Source organism: Panulirus ornatus, chromosome 1 (assembly GCF_036320965.1).
Source record: "Panulirus ornatus isolate Po-2019 chromosome 1, ASM3632096v1, whole genome shotgun sequence".
NCBI lineage: Eukaryota > Metazoa > Arthropoda > Malacostraca > Decapoda > Palinuridae > Panulirus > Panulirus ornatus.
In genome coordinates, this window is record NC_092224.1 from 15,222,133 (window position 1) to 15,247,113 (window position 24,981).

The 24,981-nt window shown below is 45.5% G+C and overlaps 1 protein-coding gene across 1 annotated transcript in view; it reads left to right on the forward strand.

Moving 5' to 3' along the window:
* The first annotated feature begins 13,974 nt into the window (after positions 1-13,974).
* Positions 13,975-24,981, forward strand: part of LOC139757224 (uncharacterized) — a 321,083-nt gene continuing 310,076 nt past the window's right edge. The window contains exon 1 of the mRNA XM_071677655.1: positions 13,975-13,995. The gene's annotated coding sequence lies outside the window, so the exon portion shown is untranslated. The remainder of the gene's footprint in view (positions 13,996-24,981) is intronic.

The following is a 24,981-nucleotide window of genomic DNA, read 5'->3' on the forward strand; positions in this document are numbered from 1 at the left end:
CGTCCACCACCTCCCAAAGCATCCCCTCCTGTCCTCCTCCAAGCACTTCCCTTGCCATTTTAGGTCCGTTAAGGTCCCAGGACGTCAGGGTCATCACCCCATTTAGTTATTATGGACAGAATTAACTTCGATTTTTTTCTTTGAATTCGTTCTAGTGTTTCTTCGAGTTGCGTGAAGTTTAGTGACTTGAAGTGTGCCGCATATTCGCAAGTTTGGTGACTCAAAGTGAGGTGAGCAGCGTATTCTAAGAATGCTTTGACTAGTGCGTTGTAAACAGTATGTACTGTGTTGTCTCTCGTATTACAGAATATATTTCTAGTTATGGAAACTCGTATTCTGTTTGCTTTATTATATGCACCCAAGCATTGCTTTGCATACTATAAGGCTTGTTGATTTTCACTCCAAGGATATTTTTATCTACTAAATACCATAAAAATCCTGTTCTTTCTTCTGTATGTAAACGCGCCGAGGAAGTAGCCGGACGCATTATAGACACTGCTGGCTGCTGGGGAGATAGATTTTCGGAAGAATTCGTTGAGGATGAGCGGTAAGCTTGTTCCGGCACGAGGAGGGGAAAAGAGGCGGAGGAGTTCTACCACTAAGCAATGCCATTCTGCCGTTCTCCACTCTCCGTTGGATGAAGCAAGCAAGGACCTGGAGGCCAAGAATATACTAGTACTCCTTATTACGGCAGACTAAACATCTTGCGTTCATGTTAGATATTTTTATCCCTAAAACACATTCCTTCTCATTGGTCTACACGAAAGTCGATTTGACATGTACCTACATCACTGCATCAGTTTTGAATTCCTTACTTTGGACTTCTTTTTTATATTCTGATTTCATGCCGTCGGCGGATATTGGAATTTCACAAGCGGTGGCCTAGAACTGAACCACGTTTGTCACGCTCAGCCAGTCGGATGCATCTCGGTTTAGTACCGCTCGTTTACTTTCTGTAAACCAGACCTGGATCCAGGCACTTACTCGATTCCCAGTGACGTGTGATTTGATTGTACTTGTCGGTATTTTGTGGAGCATTTTTTCCCAAAGCTTTATATATATATATATATATATATATATATATATATATATATATATATATATATATATATATATATATATATATATATGAGAGAGAGAGAGAGAGAGAGAGAGAGAGAGAGAGAGAGAGAGAGAGAGAGAGAGCAGTTTCCCAGGTAAGCAAGGTAGTGCCAGGAAGAGACGAAGAGATGACCTCATTCGCCCAAATCCAGTCTGTAGCTATCATGTGTAATGCACCGAAACCACAGCTCCCATCCACATCCAGGCTTCACAGACCTTTCCGTGATTTTTCCCCGGCCGCTTCTCATGCATTGGCTCAGTCCATTAGCAGCACGTCATTCCATGTATACCACATTCATCCAGTTCACTATGTACCATGCACGCCTTCCACTCTCCTGCATGTTCAGACCTATCCACTCTTGACACATACATCCCCTTTGTCAATCTCTCCTCATTTATTCCCTCCTTCTCGCTCATTCTCTCTTTACGTCCAGATCATTTCAGTAGATCCTTCTCAGCTCTTTCAAACACACTCTTCTTATTGCCACACTTCTCTCTTCCTATTACCGCATTTCTCTCTTATCCTAGCATTTTTTACACGATCAGTCTTCCTCATACCAAATATTGTCCCCATACATTTCATTACCAACACATTCACCCTCCTTGCCTACATTCTCACGTAGAGCTCATGCTTCGCTTCCATATAGCTACGCCAGGACTACTATACCGTCAAACATGCCCATCTTTCCTGTTCCAGTAAGTGACCTCTCTTTCTACACATTCCTTAATACTCCCAGGACCTTCGCTCCCTCAACCCGCCCAGTGAGTCACTGCAGCTCCCATGGTTCCATCGTTGCCATATCCATTCCCAGGTATCTAAAACACTCCACTTCCTGCAAGTTCTCTTCATCATACTCACACTCCAAATAACCTATCTTCGTAGCTAAAACTACTAGCCTTGCTTTTATTCACTTTCATTCTCAACGTTCTCCTTTCACTCGTTATCCCAAACTCAGACACCAGCTTCTGCAGTTTCTCACTCGAATGTGCCACTAATGCTGTGTCATCAGCAAACAAGACTCACCTCCCAGGGCCCTTTTTACCCCGACAGACTGCATACCTACCCCTCTATCCAAGACTTTTGTATTTATCTCACTCGCCAACCTATCCATTACTTATTGAACAGCCATGGTGACGTCAGGCACCCCAGCCCTAGTCCTACCTTTAACTGCAACCACATACCCTCCTCTGTACCTTCTTGCACACACGTCTTACTTTCTTGATTGAAATTCCTTATTGATTGTAATAGCTTTCCACCCACCTTCCCCAAAGCATCTTTATCAACTGTATTATAAGCCCCCTCGAGATCCATTCAAGCTACATACGAATCCTTTTATTTCTGTAAGTGTTTTTCACACACATTCCTCAAAACAAACACCTGATCCACACATCCTCAACTACTTGTGAAACCACATTGTTCCTCTCCAGTCTGATGCTCCGTGTATGCCACTATCCCCTCAGTCACCGCTCTCCTAAACACTCACCAGGTACACTCAACAAACATATATTCCTGTAATTCGAACATTCGTCTTTATCACCTTTCCTTTATACAATGGTGCTGCACAGACATTTCGCCAGTCCTCAGGTATCTCACCATGATCCATACATTCACAGAAAATCCTAATAATTTAAACAGCAACTCAGTCACCCCCTTTCATAAGAAATTCAACTGCAGCACAATCCATTCAGCCGTCTTGCCACATGTCATCTTACGAAAGGCCTTCATCTCCTCTTTTCTTTTCACGAAGCCCTTTTCTATGACTCACTTCGCATTCCTTCCCGACCCCCACATCCTACACCTGCCACCATATCATCATACACATTCAACAGTCTTTCAGAGTAGCGCATTCACTTCTCTACACTTCATCTCTGCCTGCTACCACTTCTCCATTTACTATATATACTCGTGTGTGTAGTATATATGTATATATATATATATATATATATATATATATATATATATATATATATATATATATATATATATTACTGCACTGTTTACTGAGTTTCCTGAGGTACTAAAGTTCGGCACGGTCTTCGATCTTTTTCGATCCCGTATTAAGGGCCTGTAGTCCGATATGCATGACGTGGGGGACTGTATGTGTGTATGGTAGTGTGTGTATCGGTGGAGAAAACAGAAAACGGAGTACCCGGTACAAGTCACATGAGACAGTGTAAGCAGAAGTATCCACACTGCTTCCCATTCGTGTGGAGTCAGCGGTGACGTTGGTGGCGGGAGTCGACGTCCTGTGTCCCGGACCTTTGTACGTGCAACCACACCAGTCCCCGACCCCACCCCACACACACACCACCACCACCTTTACCCCTGGTACAGGACATCCGCTAACCCCCGCCCACCCACGCCTACACCCTTCCCCTCACACACACACACACACACACACACACACACACACACACACACACACACACACACACACAGCATTGTGGTGGATGGCACCACTTCCGGAGCTACACTGGTGTGGTTGGGGGGGCGGGTCGTGTGTAACAAACAATGTGTTATTGAGGTAACAGCATCACGCTGGTACTGCTGATGACAGTCATTACTGTGTGAACCAGCTGGCCTCCCTCCCACTCCCTCTGCCGACAGTCATCAAGAACACCATGGTCGCCTCAGACCTGTGTGTGTGTGTGTGTGTGTGTAAGGAGATGAAGGTGTATACTGGTGGCGTCCAGTGTTTCTGTTCCACCAAGTTTGACAATATTCAGTCACTTCGTGTGCCTCCTCTTCAGTCAACCGCTTCTTGTTCACTGCTGTCTTTTTCATGAATTCTTTTGATTTAGACTTTCAGCTTCTCTTTTGTGACCTTCACTTGAACGATTCCTCCCACCGTAAAGCATTACTCAATATCCCCATCATCGAACCCACTACGGGAAATGTGTGAGATATGATCATGGCGCACCTCCGTCAGCGGGCTGCCTCCTCCTGCTGGTGTCCTCTCAGTGTGACCCAGATCCCACGGTACATGTGCTGCCTCTGTGGCCGCCCGCGCTGGAACTGGCTGGCTGCACTGTCTGTCTCCTGGAGCTGGGAGACCAGACTGGTGATATAACTTGACTCACACACGTTGCTCCTGCATAGCTTCAGGTAGAATATTTTTATCTTCGTCTTTCAAGCTAGTTTGGAGGTTGGCCAGTTTACTACGGTTTGTCTCCCTCACAAACCTCCTAAACGTGGCATTCCAGCAGCCAGATGGGGATCATGTTCACCCTTAGGTACCTCTCACATGTGGAGTCCTTACGGCTTGCCTTCAGCGAAGTCTGGTTTGATGTGTCAGTTCTTAGCGTTACCACAGTCGCTTTGTTTTGGTTAGGTGTCAGCCGTGTGGTTGACCACTGCTGGAACCGAAGAGGTAGAAGTGTGGGGTTGGGGTCCAGCCAGGGACGTGGTCATATGGGGGTTAGGGTCCACTTGAGGACGTGGTCGTGTTGGGTTGGGGTCCAGCCAAGGAGGTGGAAATGTGGGGTTGGGGTCCACCTGAGGACGTGGTCGTATGGGGTTGGGGTCCACCTGAGGAATTGGTCGTGTGGGGTTAGGGTCCACCTGAGGACGTGGTCGTATGGGGTTAGGGTCCACCTGAGGAATTGGTCGTGTGGTGTTGGGGTCCACCTGGGGACGTGGTCGTGTGGGGTTGCCCATATACCTCGTGTGCCTGGGTACACCTAGGCCCACTCCGTCCTTGTATGACACGCCTGACGGGAGTCCCAGTTAGGCTTGAGGCTGGCGTTCTACCCAGCTGGTGGTGGTGGTGGCTGCTGCACCTGGAGTTGACGACACGTCATGATCATCATGTGGAGGAGCATCATCCAGCACACACCTACTGGAAGGTAGACTGGACGCTTACCCAGATGTGCATGGCCTCCACCGTGACTCTAGTTCTCGTGTGGTCATCTGGGTGCAGATGTGGCGCTACCTGCCATGAATTGTAACATCTTATGTAATATCAACCTACTGGGAGTCTGACTAAAACCTCTTTGTGACCCCTGTCATCCTCATGCGCTACCGCTCACAGGGTGAGCATGGGGCGGCACAGTAAACTTGGCGGGGTTACCGACACGAATCAAATGAATATCGGCGCTGAGGCCCCCTTTGGCAAGCTGTCTTGTTTCTTCCTTTGTGCGATACTCGAAGTTCGTTCACTGTTGCCATGTCACATTTTCTTCTACTTTACACTCGAAACTCTTCCATTTCATCATAAAGTGAGCCGCACTTACAAATAATTCTCACTTATGCCTTAAATGTTGCATCACTCGCAAATATATCTGGTGGGATTTTAAGATCCAGAAGTCTGTTCACTTAATTCTGAACAGACGTCGTCCCAGTACTGAACCTTGTGAGGTCATATTTTTCACTCCCTCCCGTATAAAATACGCTTTTCATGTGTGATTATTATTTTCACACACACACACACACACACACACACACACACACACACACACACACACACAGGAAGTAGTCACAGGTGCGGATGGTTAGAGCGACAGATGTGGTCAGCGGTGTTAGGCCTGTGGCTCGGGTCAGCAGAACTGATTACCTTAGTAGCCACCACTGCTGATGTGGACTTCAGAGGAGGTGGCAACTGATCTTCATACTACATGTATTGCCCATTATAATACAATACTAAATATATATATATATATATATATATATATATATATATATATATATATATATATATATATATATATATATATATATATATATATTCATTTATTTGTTTGTTATACGTAGTCGCTGTTTCCCGCGTTAGCGAGGTAGCGCAAGGAAACAGACGAAAGAATGGCCCAACCTACCCACATACACATGTATGTACATGAGCGCCCACACACGCACAAATACATACCTATAAATTTCAACGTATACATACATATACACAGACATATACATATATACACATGCACATATTCATACTTGGTACCTTCATCCATTCTCGTCACCACCCCGCCACACATGAAATAGCACCCCCCCCCCCCCCCCGCGCGAGGTAGCACTCGGAAAAGACAACAAAGGTCACATTCGTTCACACTTAAGTCTCTAGCTGTCATGTGTAATACACAAAACCACAGCTCCCTTTCCAAATTCAGGCCCCGCAAAACTTTCCATTGACATATATATATATATATATATATATATATATATATATAACTTCACGACTTTACTCACTAGCCCTGCGTTGTGTGTCGTTGTTTTCCCTTCCCTCTTCTATAGGTATTACTTATTTTCCGCTTCTGAGTGCTGGCTGCTTATGTTCCCCCCATCCCCTCATCAGCTAGGCTATGTAATACTGGCAAGCTACTCCGTCATTTATTATACAGAGTGGCCATTGGCAACTCAAACATGATCCGCTTTGGCATTTTTCTTTCCTACACCCTTTTTCGAAAGTAGTTTTTTTTTCCCATTTCCTGCGATATTTTTGTCATTATTAATGTGTACACACAGCCTGCGATAGCCTTGCTTTCATCATTTCTACAGAGAAAACCAAGGTGTTCAGTAAGTGAATTAGTAGTGGTAATTGTGGACCATCTAAACTGAAAAATGATGAAAAACCCTTTGACTGTGTCTCCTCCTTTAATTACCTTCGTATCTCAGTCCCATGTACTGCAGCTGGTGTGCAAAAACTAAGTCGAGTTAACCCAAAACCTCCCCTTGATACTAAGAATCTTTTACTTTTCCATTTAGTGATGATTTTATCTAAGTTCTCAACGTATTTAGAGCTTCTGATCTGAATGTAGCTTTCAGCAATACCAATACTATTAAGAATTTCTTAACAAAAAAACTCGCCAGCCAAGTCTGCGGTTGTGTTGACTGAATACCCTGTAAAAGTTGTAATATGTTTTATATTAGACAGACTGGTAAGGGTCCTCTTTGTTAAATTTAAGCAGCAAAATTACTGTATAAGAACTGGACAAGATTTAAATGCCCTGTTTACTCATGTTAGAAATGATGACCATTGTATCGACTGGAATAGTGTTATTTCAGTTATAACCTGTAATTCTTTGAACAAGAGACTTATTATTGAATCTTCTTTTATTAGCTACGCCAAGATATGTAAATTGAATATCAGTAAAGGTCTGTATAAACTGGATAACTTTGTCGTAGGCAAAATTTGTAAGCCGTTTCTGTCTTGGCACATAATAAAATTTTATGACAGGTATGATGCCAGACCCGAACACCACAAACCACAAACACTTGTGTACCAACAGCGTCGTAATTCCGCCTTTCTCATATATACATTGACTATTCCGAGTCTTTTATCTCATTTTTGTATCTCCCCGGGCGAGGTGATTACATGAAAGTGCTCTTGGAGCTTATCGTGCTCCATTTTTCCTCGTGGTTATCAGCATATGTATATATATATATATATATATATATATATATATATATATATATATATATATATATATATTGTCCGGAAAAAAAATCGTCCGCCTTCCCATACATTTTCAAAGATGACGTCACATTTACATCTTCGTACTTTGTCATCTCACCTCTGGTCTTGATTACCATCTACGGACGTCTGAGCATGGCACTGGCAAGGTAGCAGAATATTCCAGTTAGAACCATTGGATCTTGATCTCCTGAATGAGGCGAGGCATTGTTGAGGTTTTGTTAGCAGCCGCCTGATCGCGTGTTGTGAGCGCCCGGTGCGCCTAGAAATCTCACGTGTACCCACATTTCCTTGCTTCCAGGCGAGAATTCGAGCTTTCTTCTCTTTAGAAAAGTATAAGTCAACCATCTTGAAAAATCATGGTGCCCAGAAGGGAAATTCCCTGAATGAAGTGGCAACCATGAAGAGTAAAGGAAGAACATCCTTCCCTTAAGATAGCCTGAGGCTGACCGAGGCCGGTTTGTGGTGCTCATGCTGTTAGAAACACTTGTCTCGGTGACCAAATATTTGATGATTTCACCGTGAGAGCCTCACATGCTTGAAAAATACAGGGAACTATGTTTTTTTTTTTCCAAAAGAAGGAACAGAGAAGGGGGCCAGGTGAGGATATTCCCTCAAAGGCCCAGTCCTCTGTTCTTAACGCTACCTCGCTATCGCGGGAAATGGGGAATAGTATAAAAGAAGAAAATATATATATATATATATATATATATATATATATATATATATATATATATAGCATACATATTCGTCATTTCCAGCGTTAGCGAGGTAGCGTTAAGAACAGAGGACTGAGCCTTAGAGGGAATATCCTCATTTGGCGCCTTTCATGGGGTTCCTGGAGTTTGGACATGTATTTTATATTCTCTAGAGATCTCCATTGTTATTCTACGAACTTATATATCATAAGTGATTTCATCTGGTCAGTGGACGACGTCTTGGAAATCCTCTGATATAGGTTAGCACACCTGCCAGTGGAACGGTTGGTGGTTACGTCAACTGTGGGAAAGTGCGGTGAATGTCACTTGAGGCAAAAGTACTACTCTCATACAAGGAACGGTCATCAGGGAAAGTAAATATGTAAATTTATATGTGTGTGTTTAGATATTTATACGTCTGTGTGTGTGTGTGTGTGTGTGTGTGTGTGTGTGTGTGTGTGTATGTGTGTGTGTGTGTTACATGGAAGTGAGAGGGAAACTGTTACAGCGTCTTATCAGTGAAGAGTGAGGGAGTATGGCAAAGGACGAGTGTGGCGACATGACAGAGAGTGTATGCACAACACGTCACCAATGGTGAGAGAGTGAGGCTGTGTTTTACCCACGGCAGGGAGAGAGTCTTGTGTCAGATCGTCGTTATGGAGAAATTGAATTACGTCTTCACCTGGTTGCTTGCCTGCTTGCTTACATCAGTCGTGGGGAAATGCTGCAGCCTCTCTCCCATGTGGAAGATGGATGAGTGTCTTTCTACCGGAAACTCACGGTTATGTGGATCTGCTGGCGCAAGTGGCCCCTCCTGCTGGCCTAGACTCGGGGTAAACGAGGCTCACATCAATCTGGTTCCACGGTAATATTATACTGTGTGATTACCTACGGGTAGAGCTAAGGTGGAGAGAGGAGGTCTACACTCGTGGGTTCCCCTGCAGTTGGACTGTCCTAACTTACGGTGAGGTTTTGCCATTAGGCAAGGCTAGTGTGTTAAACTCAGTGCAGGAGAATTTTAGAGCTTCCTTACGAATAGAGTCGTGTTATATATTGTCCAGTGATACACAGAGAGCTTGTGTGTGGACTGAATGGCAGCGACCCACGAGTACTTAAGACAGAAGGATAAAACAACAGCCCGAACCAGGAAGGGGAACTTGACAGCCACTTTCTTACTGACTCTGTGCCACTAACCTAGGCAGAAGGACCACCCTGTTCATTGGCTGCCTCTCACCCACTACCTGTGTTATTCTCCGTCGTGTACTGTGTGGGGAGGGAGCTCCACTCTCATGGGGGCCCCCCATCTCTTGAACATTCCCGCGACCATAAATCCTTTTTGAATTTTTATAAGCTCTGCACGTTATTGATATCAATTTTCATTTTATTCCATTCATCCACCACTCTTATTATGTGACATTACTTCTCTACATCTCCTCTTACAAGTTCCTTACTTAATTTCATGTTATGTTCTTAGGTTGTTCAATTCTTGCATCTTTCGTGGAACTGTTGGCTCTTACCAGACGGGTTAAAAGCAAAGGTTGTAATCACCTCACCCTTTCCTCTTCTCTCCTCCAAGAAAGACATATTTAAAGCCTCTAACTTTCCTTGTAATTCACCTCTTTTAATTCTGTTAGCTACCATCATATCCCCACCCCATGGATGCTTTCAATAAGTTCTTTGTGCTTCAAGTATAGTGTATATGTACCACGTCTTTATATATATATATATATATATATATATATATATATATATATATATATATATATATATATATATATATATATATATATATCCCCCAATCTAAGCCAGGTACCCATTTACCGACCGACCAGTCCCGAGGGGAGGATAAACAAGTGCTTGGGGCGCACGCAAGCCTACTGCCGCACCCAGGATTCGGACCCATGCGGGTCCTACCCCGGGCGTACCCGTGCAGACTGATCATTGTGTGTGTGTGCGTGTGTGTGTGTGTGTGTGTGTGTGTTGATTCCTTAGTTATGGATGTTATCTTTCCTCGACCTGTTATTAGCTGTAATCTCTCGAGTGTTTGTAACCATCTCAGACTGTGTTTGTGTTGACGTTGGTCCCTGCGATCTAGTTTGAAATTCCCCGGTCTGATCTTCGGCCATGGACTTAACTGGGAATCCGTGTTCTAGTTTAGGCTGTGGGAGTCATCACTCTGGCCCTGGGAGTTGGTCACACGCGGCATGAGCAGACACCAGACTCCCCGTGCAAACTGAACTCTGTAAGTTAACTCGAGGCTCCAGGAACTGAATGTGTACCTCGACTAAACTATCGACTCCTCAAGGTTCTTAGTTTCTGTGATTTAATTCAGGCTCTGTGAAGTAGATGTCAGACACTGAATTCTAGGAATGATAACCCCGGGCTGTGGTCTCTTAGGTGTGATGGCTGTGTCTAGGAGTGTGGAGGACCAGGGCTGTGGGAAGGGAAAGAGAGGTAATTATGGGTCGAGCAGCCATACTGACCCAGGTGCACGGGGTTGGGCTACTGGTGACGACTGAAGGTGGTATTAGGGAACCATTGGTGGTGGTAGTGTTGCCTCACGTGACGCACTAGACCCCTAGCTCCCTCCCTGTCGCCTTGATCCAGAGATCCTTCCCCAGTGGTGATCATTCTCAATAACATGCCTTGGCAGTGGCACGCCAGGGGTTAAAGCGACCTCCACACTCAAACAACTGGTCTCATATGACAAGAGGCCTGTGTCAGGCTTGTGCCTGATGTACGAGTTTTTTCCTTCACTCTACATACACAAACCTGAACCCTTCCTCCTCATATATATATATATATATATATATATATATATATATATATATATATATATATATATATATATATATATATATATATATATATTCACCTTTTTTACCTGTTAACCGTTGCCCACATTAGCGAGGTTTAGCCAGGAACTAACGGGGAAATGGCTTCATTCGCTGACATCCACCGTCATCCGTGACACACCGACACCAGAGCCCCCTATTCATAACAAGGCCCTACTGTCCCTTGTAAGCCTCACCCACCTGCATTGTCAGACCCCCAGTCACTCGTAACGTTATCCACTCCAACTCCACCTCCTCTTTCTTGTCAACTTGTCTTTGTTCCCTCCACTTCCGACGTGTTTACCATCTTTGTCATCCTTTCCTCATTCATTTTCTCCGTATGTCCAGACTATATCAGATCTGTCATATACTCCATAGCGACATCACACCTCTCTCACCCTTTATTTTTTCCATTCGATCAAGCCTCCTCATAACACAACTTGTCCTCGTAATTTCATGTTCATCTCATCACGATTATCAGTTCTTTCTTCATCCAGAGGCCTTGGCTCACATCCGTACAACACCGTTGTAATGACTCGACATCAAACATTATTACCTATGCCTTCGCTGATACACTCCTCAATACACCCCGCTCAGAAGCTCTGTGCATTGCCACCATCCGCTTAACCATCACCCTTCCTCACAGTTACCAGGCACACTCAACACACTTATTCCTCTTTGATTTGAACGTCTCCCATGCCTTCATACAGTGACACAATACAAAAGAATTCCGCCAGACCTTGTGTGCCCCATTATGATCGTGAAAATCGTAACTAATCAACAACACAGCAACCTGGCTGCTTGGATGTAGGGAGTCGAAGTGACAGCAGACAGCGCCTATCACCTTCCCTTCTGTAGCCCAAGTTGCTGTCTTTCTTTTCTGCCCCATGTTCACTTGGCTGCAGCATCTCAATCCACAAACACAAACTTTCATTCCATCTCTCACAAAACAACTGACAACACGTAGTTCACACAATTCTAAATCTTGAATTACACACACACACACACACACACACACACACACACACACACACACACACACACACACACACACACAAACACAGACACACACACAGACACACACACGCCCGCGCGCTAGACCTAGTGTTTTCACGTGCGTCCCACACCTCATGGCGGTGGGGGTAACGTGGACTTTAGTCTTACGCGTCTCTGTGTGGCTGAGACAGCCAGGCGCCCTGCTCAGGGTTCGAATCCCTCTGTTGATATATATATATATATATATATATATATATATATATATATATATATATATATATATATATATATATGAGTTGGTCTTGATTAAAGCATTCAGTTTCCAGTGTCATCACAGCAAACAGATGTATATGTATACTTTTCTTCCCCTCTGCTGAAGACCCGCTCCTTCCTCAGTAATGCTATACCGCCCACCCTACCTCCCTGTAATTTGACTCCCCCCAACATTGATTCCCCCCGACGCTTTTGATGCAAGTCCACCACCTGGTTTCATGCCATTCGTTTAAAAGAACAAGTTCTGCCTCTGAATCAGCCGGCCTACCTCTCCCATTTGATGGGAAGACACTCTCCTGCCTTTCCATGTGGCATAATTCGTCCATAGTTCCTCCAACCATTTTCCCAACCATCACGTTTCCTCAGCTTTTGATATCGTTCGATTGATACTCTATCTCTCTCTTGAGGTTAACTCCTGTCCTCACCGGCAGTAGACAGTCTTGGGCAGACGTGTTGTCTGTTGACGCTACCCAGCAGGAGCAGTGTTGATGAGCCATGTGAACGCTGGCTGGCCTGGTCGGTCCCTCCCTAGGTGCTGCAGGCGAGGCTTTCACGTCACTCTCAGACGTTTCAACCATTTTTTTTCGGTATATATATATATATATATATATATATATATATATATATATATATATATATATATATATATATATAATATATCCCTCATGAGAGATAGGGCCCGGAACAGATAAGGATAAGAGAGCCTCATTTGGCTCTTTCCTCCGTACTTTCTTTGGGAAGGCAATACAGGAGGGGAAGGTTTCCAGCCCTCCCCGCTCCCTTCATTCATACTCGCCTTCTACGATTCACCCTTTTAAGGCTCCTGCACCACTCGGGAATCCGGCCATGTCTGCCGATCGGACCATAGCTCATAATGTGTAGTGTTGTGTGTTCGTCTGTGTGCAGATAGTGCAGGGCAAATAGAGTAATCATTTCTTGATGTCTTGTTTATGGTAGTTGCACTGTGGGCATGAAAGGTCATGGAATAAGTTGAAATGGTGTTTGTAGTGACGGGTGGTGGGTGATGCGAGGCGCGCTGACGGGAGAGTGTGACTCGTGCTTGTCTGGGGAGTGTGGTTTCTGATGGGTGTACGTCTGGTGGGCGGGAAATTGAGACTGAGTTGGGAGGTCGGTTGTTTAGTACTTGTAGGGTTAGACCGGTATTTCTGTCTTCAGTCAGTTGCCCATGATAAAACTGCCTTGAAAAAGACACCGAACACTTGCTATTCAACTGTCCTACACTCTCTGCACATAGACGCACACACAACATCACAACGCTTTATGACCTGAGGTACCCAACCGGTGGAAGTGGCCAGCTTCCTGGGTGCTGCAGGAGCTTCATAAAGATAGAAAGGACTCCTGGTGCAATAACGTCAGGTATTTAGAAAAAAAAAATCATGCAGCAGTGCATTTAAGATTATGGTGTCTTTTGATCTTGTTTCATGTTTTACCATACTCAGTTTGTGTAAGGTTAACTAGGTATGTCTTGCATATATATATATATATATATATATATATATATATATATATATATATATATATATATATATATATATATATATATATATATATATATAGTTAGATAGATAGATAGATAGATGTAGATTTGTTTGTCATTGTTCGTCCTGTTCTTAACATCTATTTATTTCTTTTCCAGACTGGCCACGACTGTGCCATCTTCTTAAGGTAAGAGGAGCAAGAATCACCCGTGATGGGAGATGCATTAGCTTATTACACTGAGAATCAGAGTTGCCGGGTGAAAATCACTGGAAATGATAATCATTCGTAACTGGAAATCTGTTGGAATCATTGGCGGGGTCATGAAAATAATTCTTAGTGAGAATTTTCTGTAATAGAAGTAGGAATCGCTCGTATTGAAGTAGGAATTGCTTGTTACTCAGTGAGAACCATGTGTAGTGTACTGTAGATCAGTCATTCGTAATGTCGTTAGAATCATTCGTAATCTTGTTTGATTTCATATTACGATGAGAATCTTTCGTCCTGCAGTGAGAATCATTATTAGTGTCGTGAGGATCATGGGTAATGGAGTGTGAATCATTGTTTATATAGGAAGAATCATTCGTGAGGCCGTGAGAATCATTCTTCATGTATTGAGGTTCACCCGTTGTGTAGTGAGAATCATTCTTCATGTATTGAGGTTAACACGTGGTGTAGTGAGAATCATTCTTCATGTATTGAGGTTCACTCGTCGTGTAGTGAGAATCATTCTTCATGTATTGAGGTTCACCCGTTGTGTAGTGAGAATCATTCTTCATGTATTGAGGTTAACACGTGGTGTAGTGAGAATCATTCTTCATGTATTGAGGTTCACCCGTTGTGTAGTGAGAATCATTCTTCATGTATTGAGGTTAACACGTGGTGTAGTGAGAATCATTCTTCATGTATTGAGGTTCACCCGTTGTGTAGTGAGAATCATTCTTCATGTATTGAGGTTAACACGTGGTGTAGTGAGAATCATTCTTCATGTATTGAGGCTCACTCGTCGTGTAGTGAGAATCATTCTTAATATTAGAATCAGTTTTACTGGAGGAAGGATCATGCGTGATGAAATTAGAATCGCTGGTAATGTTATAAGAAATAAGTGCTGTTATATTGTGAATTAGAGTCGCTGGTAATGTTATAAGAAATAAGTGCTGTTATGTTGTGAATTTTTTTTTCGTAATGATGATAATTAATCGTGTTCAGTATACAGAGCATCACTGGTAATGGAATGAGAATCTGTCGTCATAGAATGAGAATCGTGAACAAAGAATGGCCATTATATGACGAGGATGTGTGGTATAATAAAGTCAATATAGATTGTAATGTTGATCAGTTTGTAGGTAACAAGACTACATCTGTATCTCGTAAGGTCTTCGGATACTGTGAGAAGTCGGACAAGACAAAGTAAGTCTTGCAATCGTGAGAATCAGTCTTGATGTCGTGAGAATCAGTAGAGTCAGCCTGGGAATCATAAGAATCCTTCGTACCTACAAGCATTGTGATCAGGATCATCTGGGTTGAAACGACGAAGCTGTGTGAGCTTAAGATGATGCATGACACCAGCTGAGGCTTCGACCACCATCATATCATGCAAGAAGATCCCCCTAATATATGGCTTCACACACTGGATCGACAGGATCAGTAGACGACTCAGGCTAGGCTACAGATACTCATGGGAGTTCGTCCCTCCTGTTGATAATCAGAAGAAGAGGTTCACGTTTGTCATCAGCGTCACTACCACACCCTGCAGCATTATGGACTTGACTGTTGGAAAATTGTCGACTCCTTCAATATTTATAAGAGTATTTCATCCCTAACAATATTTTTGCCCCAGATACTTGAGATGTATCCCAACTTTGACTACAGTTCACTCATCATGTCACTCGTTCTGTGGTTCCATCATCGTGTCCCAGTTCCTGGGTCTTTGGTTCACTCGGCATTCTTTTTGCACCGTCGCCCAGGAGTAGACAGTAAACTCGCGGGTCTTGGCGTCAGTGTCTTTGGCGCAAGACACCGTCGTGGGAACAGGACTTGAACGCTGTGGTAGCCGGTGGCAAAGGTCATACGTCTTTATAGCTGCCTCTCCAACCCTCTCCTCTCCCTTCAAGTAATACGTCAGATTTGAAGGAAGATAAAAGCTTCCATTATCTCTGACGTATTACGGTAAGGTTTCTAACTTAATTTCCCGACAAGAGTTTGTAGTCAGTGTTCAGCTCACTGGTGGCGCTTACATTACAAAGCTTATTGATGAAATTTTTGGCACTGGTCTTCAGGCGTTCCCTGCTACTTACGCCAAAGATTATCTTTTTGTTCAGATTAGACTGAATGTTTTCATCCCCTCCCTCACTGAGTTGTTGAGGGCCGCCGAGAATGAAGATTACCGCGTGGGAGAGGATCATATTGATGCCCACCTGGACACAGACACACTCGCCAGACTTGCCTCAGGTCTCAGGGGATTTGATACTTGATATTTACGTTGATTTATCGTCCACGATTTAGCTGTCATACCTCTCACAGTTTGGGTGATTTAGAGGCTCAGGTGATTTAACTTTCCAGTTCAGGTGATTTAACATTCACAGTTGTGTCATTTAAGATCGGGAAGTTATGTGACTTTGCATGACTGATATAGGTGGTTCATCATGCACCAGTCATGTGAGATAGCCTTAACATGGCACCCGTCCAGGGCACAGGTACGCTCACCTCTGACCCAGGAGCCTTAGCATCCCTAAGGGCCATGTACCGTCAGACAGGTCCTCAGAGGTGCTCCTCTTCCTCACACCTGTCAGTCTCACCCTCTTCTCTCATCCGCTTCATTTTGCTCTCCTACGCCTGTAGTATCTCTCTCTCTCTCTCTCTCTCTCTCTCTCTCTCTCTCTCTCTCTCTCTCTCTCTCTCTCTCTCTCTCTCTCTCTCTCTCTATGACATTTTCCTCATAGGTACTCATAGGGAGGTAGATAGGTAGGATCTCTCTCGATCCTCTTACACTCAAGTCATCTCTCGGTTATCTTCTCTGTCCACTTTGTTCTTTTCCTCTGCATTCTATGTCTTTTGAGGGCATCTTTTCCCCAGGTTCCCCCACATCACCTGATCCTTTCCTTCTGTTCCGCATTCTTTTGTTAAACTTTGATTTCCCATTTTCATTCACCATGCCTTTAAACCTCACCCCTTCCATGTCATTTGCCTCTCCTCTCCTTGACCTGCCAGCGTGCCTGGCCCGCCCTACTTCACGGGCAGAGTGAGGTGGTAAGTAGACCAGGTGTGTGTGTGTGTGTGTGTGTGTGTGTCTGTGTGTGTGTGTGTGTGTGGGTGTGGTGGCCTGCGGGGTCTCGCTCCTCTGCCTCCCGCCCTTCGCCGCCTCCTCGCAGCTGCCCATGTCACGAAGACGTTGCTGTCGAAAGCCTGGGCAACAGCGTCTCGGCCTGGGTTACGCCGCTGGTGGTATAATGGCAGCGGCGCTTGTAGCGGGAGGAAGTAGAGCAACAGCAGGAGGAGGAGGAACAGTAGTGGTATACCTCAGCAACAGTAGCAGCAGTAACAGGAAAAGTAGTGGTATACCTCAGCAACAGTAGTAGCTGCAACAGGATCAGTAGTGGTATAACTCAGCAACAGTAGCAGCCGCAACAAGAACAGTAGCGGTATACCTCAGCAACAGCAACAGTGTCGGCAGTGTACTTCAGCCTCGCCTGCAAGATCGAAGGTCAGCAACGCCAAGAAGAAAACCGGAACAGCATGTCCTGCTCCAGCAGCAATGGGATGCCACAGCTACAGCGTTGGTGCCAGTCGACAGCAGTAACAGCATTATACTTCAGCTGCAACAGCGGTAGACAGCAGCACCTTACAGCAGCATCAACAACAAGAGCAGCTGCATTTTTAGAACGAGAGCAGCAATGAACAGCTGAAGGAGATGGACGGAAAACGCGAGATTTTTTCCTTTCAATTACTGTGTACTAATTTCCATTTTCTAATTCCGCATATATTTTGAGCGATCGGGGCCTGAACATAAAGGAGGGTGAAAGGCGTGCAAGGAATGGAGTGAATTGGAACTACATGGTGTACCGGGGTCGACGTGCTGTCAAGGATTGAACTAGGGCATATAAAGCGTCTGGGGTAAACCATAAAAAGTTTCGTGGGGCCTGGATGTGGAAAGGGAGCTGTGGTTTCGTTGCATTCGCGCGCACGGGGGTAGGGGGGTGCTGTGGCGGGGGTGGCGACGAGAAAGGATGAAGGTAGCAAGTATGAATATGTACATGTGTATATATGTATATGTCTGTGTATGTATATGTATGTATACGTTGAAATGTATAGGTATGTATATGTGCGTGTGTGGGTGGGTTGGGCCATTCTTTCGTCTGTTTCCTTGCGCTACCTTATTAACGCGGGAGGCAGCGACTAAGTATGATGAAATAGAATAATATATATATATATATATATATATATATATATATATATATATATATATATATATATATATATATATATATATATATGAGGGCTGGCCTCTCCGACGTCTGTAATACATGATACGTGACGCGTGTGTTACGGGGTACAACCATCATGAGTACTTGAGTACGCTATGACGCAGGGAAGGAGGGAGGGGGGGGGGGGAGAAACATGCGACTGACGTCGACGGTTAATGAAATGAACCTGAGGGTAGACTACTGTCGACAGAGGACGTAGCTAGTAACCCCTCGAGTACGACTATACATATGGGTTGGTTGGCCTGATCTTTGACCTGACCCCAAAGGGTTAAGTCGAAGACCAGGCCGTCATGCTCAGGGGGCTGGAGCCTGAGAGTGAGTGAACAGTATGGGCGCCTGTGGCTGTGGGCGTGGTGGTGACAGTTGTCAGTCTCGCAAAGCCTGGGGTGGGAGGCTGATGTGTGTAGGGAGACTTTGGCCTCCCTGAAGGAAAAGGACAATAAGGAGGCAGATTTGAAGTAGGGCTGACGAAGGCGGGTTGGAGAGAGGGAGGCTTGGTTTGAAGGCGAGGTGAAGAAAAGGTGGCATTACCAAGGGAAGGGAGATAAGGGGAGGTATGATTAGAGGATGGGTGGGGATGGAGAGGCATTATCGAAGGAGGGGTAGAGAGGGGGAGGTGGTATTACGGAGTGGCAGGAAAGGAGAGGAATGGTTGGAGGAGAGAGAAAGGAGGAAATGTCTTCTGGACTGTAAGAGGAGCAGGAACAGGAGTGCTGTCATAACGACCCAGAAGTATCGTCAGGTTGTGTGAGACGCCGATAATGATAGGTTACCCCAGGGCAGGAGCGCCCAAAGCCCTCCTGCTGGTGCTGACCGCGTCCGGCTTCACACCTGGTGATAGGGGCCCATGCCGAGCCGGTTGGCCTCCACCGCCCTCCTGCTGGTGCTGGCCGAGTCCGGCTCCCCACCTGGTGGTAGGGACCCGTGCCGAGCCGGGCGCCCGGGGGCTTGGCTACGGCTCTAGGTCACATACCAGTGGCTTGTGGGTTAGCATGGATAGCAACGTATCACGTGCCCCCGTCCTACCTGCCGTGTCACTTAAACATACCAAACCATAGCCAAGGAAGTGTAATTGATTGATAATTACATAAATTGATTAATTGATTGACGAGTGGGTAATGAAAGATATAGCAAAAACATCGCCAAGGAGGAGGTTAGTAGAATTGAGGCCCCCAGTATGACGTGGGTTCGACTATCCATATTTTTTCCACACTCCCGCAACAGAGTAACTTTAGATATGTCTGTTGTTGTTACCATAGCTGGAGTAGGGAATCGAACCGTTTATCCGAAACTGAGGAAGCGACGGGCGGCTTCCACACCCACTGCTTCCTTGGAGGGTTTTGCAACAACGGGAAGGGATGTTACGTGATAGAATTTAGATTATATTAGGAGGTTAAATGTAGGTTATACTGGGTTACCTTATCAGCGTATATCAGATAATATGAAGTTAGATAGTTTATTAAATTTCATTTTGTGGGGAGTTAGGCGAGGTGGAAGGATATAGAAATAAGGTTCTGATATTGTGACGCAAACCCGTCTTCCTCCACAACACTCTATACATATCACCCACCAGACCCCCTGTCATGGCGCGCCGGCGTGACTCTCCTTGGTTCACTGGAGGGCCTGTCAGACAACACCTGAACCTTGTCCTTGTCCTTAGCGACACCTTGGCTGGGTAGGTGCAACAGGCTAGGCTGTTGGCGGCTCTCTGTCGTAAGTTATGCAAGCACGTAGAACGTATTTTGGATTAATGGACTCTTGTCTATTTCTTTAAGGAAATTGAAGCTTCCCAGATAATATTGTTTTATTTCAGAAATGTAATCTATTTCGAGTGGGATTTTTATGGTCAAATGATCGTTGAAATGTACCCACGTTGTGGTTTGTCGATTGAGGACCAATGGATATGATGGATGAGCGATGTTTGACCTGACCCTGAAGGCTTCAGGTCTTCATAACTCAAGGGCCGCACCGCTGTGCTTCATGGTAGTATCTTGGTGCTCCAGCCGCAGCCGGCACGCCAGGCCTCACACCACAACACCCACACAACTCCCGCTAAAATACTGGGTCAGAGGCGAGCCGCGCTCCTCCTCCTACTGCTAGCAGAGCTTTCTAGACACCTCGCTTTCCCGTCTGCCACGTCATGAGCGGAAATACTGGACACGGCGTGGGTGCTGAGGGTCGTCGCCATCTTCAAGACACTCAAACGACTCTAGCTAGAATCACTTACACACGAACTATGTACTGTGTGTATGTGTGTGTAGTGTGTGTGTGTGTGTGTGTTCCCGCGGGGCCCCGGTGACCCACAACCCCTACTGCGTGTTGCCAACTACCACTTTTTACTCATTTATTTTTACTAAATATTCGCTTCGACTTGGAGAAAGCTTGGCGTTAGAAATTTGTACCCTGTGCAAGCCTCTGAGTGTCGTGTCAATAGAAAACTGTTGTGGTAGTGAAGGGAAGAGCGACAGTATGAGGCACAGATGATGATAATAATAATATAAACAGCACGGCGGCCTGACTTGTGCCGCGCCGACTTGCTGGGATGGCAACAGCTTGCGGTATGCGATTTTCAAACAAACCCGCTATTTTCTCAAAACAGAACCAAGAAAAAAGTATTCTTAGAGTAGAATTAAAGAAGCAGAAATGTGATCGATATACTACTTAAGTAGAATTTAGATGTGTTAACGAGAATAGTTTACTCAAAAGGATTGGCTCCCGCATTCCATCCAGGTGGCGAGGAGTCGTATGCTCGCGCCGGCCATGTCAACAACAGTGGCGTCGCGCTTGGGTTGGAACGGTCGACCACATGCAGCCATAGATACCGTTTCTCAGACGTGGGTTATGAGTCTCTCACATCTATATATCGTGATAGAATATATCCATATTTAGATTTAGGAGATTGGTTCCGTACATCTGCTGATGGATAAGTATTCCTTTTTTAACGATGCTCAGCATTTTTTGCACAGCATCCCAGCATTGACACCTTCAAGCAGTTTTCTTGCAGCATTTGTGAGATCTGCTGCACATAACCCTCTGTTAACAATATCTCGAAGAACATGGTCTCAAAGAAGCGCTGCTCCCTTGGAGCATCCGATACATGAATAATTTTTAAGGGCCTGCCACCCCACGTAGTGTATACGGGACTTCACGTCATCACCCCTGCGTCTTTCCACCTGTTTTTCGACATATTCCTGTGAGCTCTACCGCTCCAGAACTGCACAAGATAGAAACTTCATGCTGACTCTTCATAAGGTGATGCACCTATTAGATTTCGAGGTAAGCAGTTATTTTTTCATGTTAGCTAAGACGGCACGGGCAATTGAAGACGTAATCAAGGCCATCTTGTTAACATATTGCTACAAACAAGATTCAATCCCATGTGTTCGACCCAGGACGACCCATGAATGCGTCACGGTAGGAACTAGTTGCGATTTGTTTCTCAATAAGAAATGATTTAATTCTGCAAGTGGCATAACTCAGGAGGATTGAAGGACAGGAAGTTCACATTTATGTGTGTATGATGAACTTTTTTTTCTTTACTGTATATTTAACTGATGACGGGACATTGCGCATTTATCTCGTTTTCTAAGACGTAGAGTGTTGAATCCACTGTTTGTGCCGCTTTCTGGGTGCATTTGGTCCCCCTTGAGCACCACTTGTTGACGCCATATGACCCAGTGAGTACTGACTGTTTCTTGTGGCAGTTGACCTTTATTTGAGCAGTTTCCTGGATGATATCAGGTGGTCACCTTATTTCTAGATAGTACTAGACCAGTTTCGCGACACCATTAGACTCTTTTGCCGTCCTCACGCTAGAATTTGACTCGTTTGAATGTCTACTTTTATCGTATAATAACTCTTTAAGACCAGTGTTTTAGAAGGAATCCTGGTGTTACCCAGGATCACTTACTTTCCAGAGTCTCATGCAGCGTAAGGCTGCGCTACTATCAGTTGCAGGGATGTGTGAACTCGGTGAAGTGTCTCTCCAGAAAGTCATAAAACACCTGCACCACCAGACACCAGTGTTCTCGTTGTTGCTCTCTGGTTGCCACGTACTGTTAACTCCTCTCTGCCCGCCGTCGTCTCCCCCCTCCCCCACACCCTTCCTCTGACGTCACTAGCCACGAACGTGGAAGAAAATTCCAGGTCGGGTTTGTAATTATGCAAAACAAGTGCACGTCTGGTGGAGTGGTAAAGTGGGTAGGACAGCATGTGCTTACAGTGCTTGTTTCTCCGTTCAAGCTGCAGCACTGGGAGGTGGTGTTGCTGCTGCTGCTGCGGGTGTGTCAGGGGAGAGGGATGGTCGCTGTAGGGATAGCAGCTGCACCAACAGATTATACAGGTGTCTCCCAGGCGGCGACAGGTGTCTGTCTGTCAGGTTGCGACTTGTTTCTCTCCCAGGCAGTGGCATATGTCTTCCTTTGTTAAGACAGGTGTGTTTAGGCGGCGACCGGTGCCTCTCCTAGACTTTGACAGATGTGTCTCATAGGTGTCTCTCCTAGGCTGTGACAGATGTATCTCCCTGGTGTCTCTCCTAGACTGACAGGTGTGTCCTAGGTCGCGACAGGTGTGTCTCCCAGGCAGTGACAGGAGTCTGTCTCAGACTGCGACAGATAATCATCTGTATTCTGGAGGTCGACGGACGTGACAAGCGACTGAATCACAGGTGCGTCCTGGTTGATCACAGGTGGAGCCCGGCTGTCCCCAGGTGATCACAGGCTGATCACAGGTGGAGCCCTGACTGTCCCCAGGTATCATATTGACCACAGGTGGAGCCCGGCTGTCCCCAGATGATGACACAGGTGAAGCCCTGGTGAAAGTGCGGCACAACTCCCTTCTTCCCAAAGAGTAGTGACGGCGGAAGAACTCACTCCTTAGTAATGCCACATCCGACTCCACCACCACACACCCGGCCACCACTGCCCACCTCCCACCTCCTCACACCCCCGCCACTGCTGCCGACCTCCCACCTCCACACACCCCGCCACCACTGCCGACGGACCTCCCACCTCCACACACCCCTGCCACTACTGCCGACCTCCCACCTCCACACACCCCTGCCACTGCTGCCGACCTCCCACCTCCACACTCCCCGCCACTACTGCCATCCGACCTCCCCGCCATTACTGCTAACCGACCTCCCGATAGAAAGTGTACGCCCGAGACGCTTGAGGAAGGGATAGGCCAGGGTGAGGGAGGTGAGGAAGGAGACTGGTGAAGGATGAGGAATATTGAGGGTGGAGGACACAGTGTATGGGTCACACATCATATCAGGGGACACCACACCCTCCTTCCGTGGTCTGGCACCTGTCTAAGGTGGCCATGTCTGGGGAGGGTTCATGTGGCAGGGGTGGAGTGCACTGATCACGTCACACATATCCTGAGCTGCTCTGAACATCCTTACCCCCCCTCCCTCCCTCCGCACACACACACACACACACACACACACACACACACACACACACACACACTGACAAAAATTGATCTCGGGCGACGTGTATGAGAATTCGATTATATTAAGGCTGTTTTATTCTCTGTAAACCATCCAGCTGCAGTAAAGCAGCGGAGAATAACCTGGCTATCACCTGCGCCTCACCATCTAAAACATATATTTATGACTAAGGCAACACCCAAGATTTTTGCATATGGTAAACGATACAAACGTTATTGAATATATTTATTTTTTATTGTTATATTTACCTCGGGAAAAAATTTATGAAAGAGTCCTTTTCTAAAGGATCCTGCAGCCCAAGGTTACACTATCTCCAGTAGCAGGGAAATGGAAACTCTTTGAGACTGTACTTCCAGTGATACAGTCTCGCTAAAAGTAACTTTTGACTCGCGGTTTGAGTGACTAACTAATGTAATGGTAAAAGAGAGGTGTGGTAATATCACGAGTGTGGTTGAGAGAGCGGAGGAGAGTGTGCTGAAATGGTTTAGACGTGTAGAGAGAATGAGTAAGGAGAGGTTGACAAAGTAGATGTATGTGTTAGAGGTGGAGGGAACAAGGAGAACGAATAGAAGGATGGAGTGAAGAAATGAGTATTCGGGATCAGAACATGCAGGAGAGTGACAGGCATGGACATGATAGAGTGAATTGGACCGATGTGATATGCAGGGGTCGACGTGCTGTCAATGGGCTGAACCAGAGCATGTGAAACATCTGAGGTAAACCATGGAAAGGTGTGTGTGGCCATGTTGTGGATAGGGAGCTGTGGTTTCGGTGCATTGCACATGACAGCTAGAAAAAGGTGAATCCGGCCTTTGTTTATCTGTTCCTGGCAGTACCTTGCTAACGCGGGAAACTCTGATTATATATATATATATAATGGTGACTGAGTTTGGTAAAGTGTGTGAAAGAAGAAAGTTAAGAGTAAATGTGAATAAGAGCAAGGTTATTAGGTACAGTAGGGTTGAGGGTCAAGTCAATTGGGAGGTAAGTTTGAATGGAGAAAAACTGGAGGAAGTAAAGTGTTTTAGATATCTGGGAGTGGATCTGGCAGCGGATGGAACCATGGAAGCGGAAGTAGATCATAGGGTGGGGGAGGGGGCGAAAATCCTGGGAGCCTTGAAGAATGTGTGGAAGTCGAGAACATTATCTCGGAAAGCAAAAATGGGTATGTTTGAAGGAATAGTGGTTCCAACAATGTTGTATGGTTGCGAGGCGTGGGCTATGGATAGAGTTATGCGC